This window comes from Littorina saxatilis, linkage group LG16, assembly GCF_037325665.1.
Source record: "Littorina saxatilis isolate snail1 linkage group LG16, US_GU_Lsax_2.0, whole genome shotgun sequence".
NCBI lineage: Eukaryota > Metazoa > Mollusca > Gastropoda > Littorinimorpha > Littorinidae > Littorina > Littorina saxatilis.
In genome coordinates this window covers 16,042,429-16,047,982 of record NC_090260.1, presented here as the reverse complement: position 1 = coordinate 16,047,982, position 5,554 = coordinate 16,042,429, and the positions used below count along the sequence as shown (strand labels likewise).

Below are 5,554 nucleotides of genomic sequence, written 5' to 3'. Positions count from 1 at the left end.
GCATCAAAGCACGACACTCTGCCTGCAACAATGGCCCCACAACGAGGCGGCCTGATACGTGCACCGTGTCAATGCGTCGTTTCACACTTATCGACATCCGGGTCGCATACTGAGTTGTGGGTTGGATTCTGGGGTGTGTGGGGGGTAGGAAGGGGGGGGGGGCAGGTCGATGATTAGGGGTAGGAGAGAGTTTTAGCAGGGTAACATTACGTCTAATCGACGGTTTATGTGGCACGCTGCCTTGTTGGTCTAATTAAATCAGTATGAACAAAGATTTATAATCTTAAGAAAAAATAAATAAATGCAGTGTTGACGATGAGGAAATGTGAATACGTTCTCTGTACCCTGTGGAACTTGAGTATCCACACCCCCATACAAATGCTTATCATTCTGTGTTGTGTTGGTATAAAATTTCATCTCACACGGCATCACTGCAGAGCGCCTAGAACTGTACCCACGGAATATGCGCGATATAAGCCTCATTGATTGATTGATTGATTGTTGGTAATGTCATCACTCCTTTTTATGACTTTGTCCAGGGGATATCAATACGCGGTCTGGTTACAACAATTACCTGAGAAATACAAAACATGAAAAACGGAATACTGACTTACAATAACCCAGATAGTAAATAAGTTCACATTGTTAAGGACATTTTGATCCGAAAGGTGTGCCAAATGATCCAGCAGACTGCCTTAAAATGTCATAGAAAGTTTAAATCAAATTAAATGAATTAATATTAAATTTTGATTGGGTGTCTAAAATGTGTCACAATCATATTTTTGCAAAGTTTACTTATACCAGTCTTAAGGTGGAGATTAAGCCAATTAATACCTACGAAAGTCACAGTTTTCAATTGCTTAATTTGTGCATCTTTGTCGAAAGTCAGCATTGTCAGACATTCAGCTGAAGTATTGTTTTCCGGCACGCTGGATCACAATTGCTGTAAGTATTGTTCGTTGTAACGCTGGCTTTCTCCGCTGGTTTTCCACTCGTGCGCGCGCGTGACAAACAGAGAGAGAGAGAGACAGAGACAGAGAGACAGAGACAGAGACAGAGAGACAGAGACAGAGAGACAGAGACAGAGAGACAGAGAGAGAGAGAAAGGGGGAGACAGAGACGGGAGAGAGAAAGAAAGAGAGACAGACACAGAGAGAGAGAGGGAGACAGAGAGGGAGACAGACAATGACAATGACAATGACAAATCTTTAATGTTTGAGGGTGACAAGAATAAGCATAGATATGCTTTTTTGCATCTGGCCCTCGCCCAAAAGAGGGACTAAACTATTTTACAATAACTATGACTAGGGAAGGAAAAAAAACACCCATTAATGGTAGAACATATAAGTTTATGTACATGAAGCGCATTATGTAGAAGCATTGTAGATCATAAGGTAGTGATCAAAATTGGGTGTAAAGCAATGAAGATAAACGGAAAGTAACCCAACAATACATTAGCTCGGCAAAACAATGTATTACAGAGCCAAATCTTCGTGATTTTGTCACAATAAACCATAATTCCGTTAATGAACAACTGTATACAAAGAAAACATAGCCTACCAATCAAGTTTATTTGTTCATAGAGTTCATTAAATGGAGAGAATATTTGGTTCTAAAAGAATCCGTATTGGTGGATTGCCGTAGGGCGTCCGGAAGAGCGTTCCAGAGGCTGCTTCCTGAATAAACAAGACTTGAGAGAGTGAGAGCGAGAGAGAGAGAGAGAGAGAGAAAGAGAGAGAGAGAGAGAGAGAGAGAGAGAGAGAGAAAGAGAGACAGAGAAAGAGAGACAGACAGACAGAGAGAGAGTGAGAGAGAGACCGAGAAAGAGATAGAGAGAGAGAGAGACAGGGAGAGAGAGACAGACAGACAGAGAGACAGACAGAGAGAGGGAGATAAAGAAAGATAGAGAGAGAGAGGGAGTGAAACAGACAGAGAGACAGACAGACAGACAGACAGAGGGGGGAGAAAGACACAGAGAGAGAGAGAGAAAGAGAGAGAGAGAAAAAGAAAGAGAGAGACAGAAACAGAGAGAGACACAGAGAGAGAGAAAGAGTATAGTAGTGCAACCCGAAATAACGGACGATACAGAGAATGTCACGTTTCAATATATCACTTAAGGTGATTATGAACCGGTTAATTACTACTAATTAACTAACCACACCACGATCCACTCTCGCAGTCATACAATTAAATAGAGTCAACAAAAGTATAAGTTTCAGACGCCTGTTTATGTATAAACTCGCCACCTCCCTCGAGCCTTCACTCAAAATATGTTCCTTTTACGTTCTCAACACGTAAAAAACCAGTGTTCACTGACAAAATGCCAGTAGTATATAGAAAATTATAGTAACACGCTGAACCCGTGTAAATATAGTTAAATGCGAATGTTCTGTTCGAAAAGCTCTAGTTCGTGCAGGGGTCACACACCCCACGTTGTCACTACTCCAATGAAATCACAGATAAGAAAAGACAACGGTGGTCAACGGGGTGCGTAAGACACGGTGCACTTAGCTTTCTTTCTGTATGCTGGTTAGCCGGTATGCTGGTTAGCCGGGTTGCTGGTTAGCCGGGTTGCTGGTTAGCCGGTTCGCTGGTTAGCCGGTCTGCTGGTTAGCCGGTCTGCTGGTTAGCCGGTTAGCGTAGCTTCCTCAGGTCCCAGCTCCAACGTCTGCAGCTAGCAGTGCCCCGTCAAAAGGCAGCCGTGCAGCGGTTACAGGAAACCGACAGAAACGAACGAAGGCTGCAAACAGAAAGCATCGGTGCACTAAACATGTCAGCTACCCCTCACCCACCACCTTAAAACATGTCATCTTTAAATATCTCATCGAGCACGTGGGCCTGCACAAAACGGACTTTTTACAACAACAAAACAGTCATTTTCCGTCCTTCTCTCCCTATCTGCAAAAACCATATACAGATTAGTATTTTAGCGTCACAGAGAGTAAATTATGCGCTAACCTGGAAAGAACAACAGAGAGTATTTCATTCCACAAACACAGACTCATCAACAGCGTTAAATAATGATTTATTACCTCAAAAGCCTATGATTGTACTCTCATGGAAGCAAAAATCCGCTTCCTCCCTGGAACAGCCTCTGTTCGTCAACAGTGACCAAAAACGTCCAGAACCCCTTGTCGAATCCTTATGCGAAAGCCATCGCCGACGAAGGAAAGTTGACGACTTGTCCTCAGCAAAATACGTGGCAGAGAGAAGAAATAATTGGTGGAAGTTCCCTTAGAGTGCCGAATATAATACTCGGTGAAAAACCATCATACTCTAGAAACTGTGTATTAGATCCTTCCCCTTCTGCCGCTGGGTGTCAAGTGCGCCGCCCTTGTGTCTCTCCCAGACAACCTAGCCAATAACACGTGACTGACCTTGTCACAAAACCAGTCCAGCTATACACAATTCTGCCTCCCAAGCAGAAAAAAGACACGAGAAACTCAATCCCTGAAAATCCCGTGTGCGCTGTCAGCGAAAAACCGTCAGCCCTATGACAGCAGAAACCTCCACTGTAAAACTCGTGCGCAGCAAACCCTCCGTGTTCATTGAGCACTGTCAGCAAACTCTGCTGTAGCCCAGTATCACGCACAGGCGCTTTCTATCATACTCGACCAAGAACAGGCACTCCACCGAGTGACGCTTTCTTGGTCTCTGTCACCCGATCGTGACACACCTCCCCTCTTCAAGACGAAACCTCGGTTTCGCTCACAGTCATGTTCTCCTCTACAGCCCGAGAGAGAAAGTCAGCTCCAACATTGTTGGCGCCCGGAATGACGCGTACCGTGAATTGGTACGGTTGGAGAATCAACGCCCAGCGCATAAGTCTGGCGTTTGCCAACCTTGCAACCTGAAGATATTGCAGAGGTTGATGGTCCGTCTCCAGACAGAAAGGTCGTCCTCAAGAACGAGCAACCCCTCGTTTCACCCCTGATGACTGCAACCTTCTTTGTCTTCTTGTCTTTGTTCTTCTGGTCTTTGTTCTTCTCCCCGTAGGCTGTCCTCTCTATGTAGGCGCGCAGCAGGTTGGCGTGGTACAGGCGTGCTTTCCCGTGCATCATGATCCTGTAGTCGTTCTGGCCCACCCTCGCTGTCACCTCAAAAGGTCCTTGCCACTGCAGTTGTAGCTTGTTGTGTTTGACAGGTAGAAGTAGCAACACCCGTTCTCCAATCTTGAAGCTGCGCGGCCGTGCCTTGCGGTCGAATCCTCGCGCGTAACGCTGTGCTGCTCTCCCCAGGTTCTCTTGAGCCAGTTTGCAGGTCTCTTCAATCCTGTTCCTGAGTTCTACGATGTAGGTCGCTGTCGTCTGCACCTCCTCGTCAGCTTCTTCGTCCGTCCAAGCCTGACGCAGGATAGCCATGGGACCGCGTACCTGTCTGCCGTACAACAACTCAAATGGGGAAAAACCCAAGCTCTCCTGAGGAACCTCGCGGTATGCAAAAAGCAATGCTGGGATGTACCTGTCCCACGTGCGTGGTTTCTCCTGAGCTAGTTTCCTCAGCATGGTCTTCAAGGTGCCATTGAACCTTTCCACCAGTCCGTTGCACTGAGCATGGTAAGGAGTGGTGAAGTGCTGCTCCAGTGATAGCAGTCGTGCTGCCTCCGCCATCACTCCTCCCGTGAACTGCGTGCCTCTGTCGGTGAGTACCTCTGATGGAATTCCCAGCCGGGACCACATAGTAACCAGAGCCTCAGCTACTCGCGTGGCTTCAATCGATTTCAGAGGGATCGCCTCTGGGTATCGAGTAGCGTAGTCCACCATGGTCAAAATGTATCTGTTTCCGTCCTCAGACGCAGGCAAGATGGGCCCGATGATGTCCACTGCCACCCGACGAAAGGGTTCGTCGATGAGCGGCATCTTCTCCAAGGGGACCTTCCTCACCCTTCCTTTGGCAACCACCTTCTGGCACTTATCGCAGGACGCACAGAAACGTCGGACATCCGTGCAGATGCCTGGCCAGTAAAAGTGGCGCCAGACACGATCCGTGGTCTTCTTGGTACCAAGATGACCTCCCAGAATCGAGTCGTGTGCCGTTGCCATGACACCCTCGCGAAACTCGCGAGGCACGACAACCTGTTTGAATGTACCTTCTTGGTTGCTGAACTCACGGTAGAGCAACTTCTTGTCCCTGAGGAACCTTGACCTCCCATGCTTCCCGCTCAGCTTCACCTTCCCCGACTTCGCGTGCTCCCGAGGAGTCGCTAATGTCGGATCAGATGCCTGAGCCTTCGCGAGAAGCGCGGGGGTCACGTTCCCCAGGGCAGCTCGTGCAGCAGGTAGGGGTTTGAGAGGTTTGTCCTCTCGCTCCGCCTGTGCCCGCGTGAGCACTGAAATGACGTCGGGAGACCGATAAACGGGAACCTCCCTGGTGACGCCGTCCACAAACTGAACCCGGTTTCCAATGAGCAGGTCGCATGGAGGATCGTCCATGACGACGGCCACAATGGTCCCCGTGAACAACGGTGTTACGACCTTGATCACTGCCGTGTTCAAGTCGTAAGCGTGAGATGCCTCGGCCATTCTCACCCTGATGCTGTCTCCTGTGTAGGCCA

At 47.9% G+C, this 5,554-nt stretch overlaps 1 protein-coding gene across 1 annotated transcript in view; it reads right to left on the bottom strand.

Annotated features, from left to right (window-relative positions):
- LOC138950518 (uncharacterized) overlaps window positions 1-5,554 on the bottom strand; it is a 272,384-nt gene that overhangs the window by 254,982 nt on the left and 11,848 nt on the right. The gene's annotated exons all lie outside the window — the stretch shown is intronic.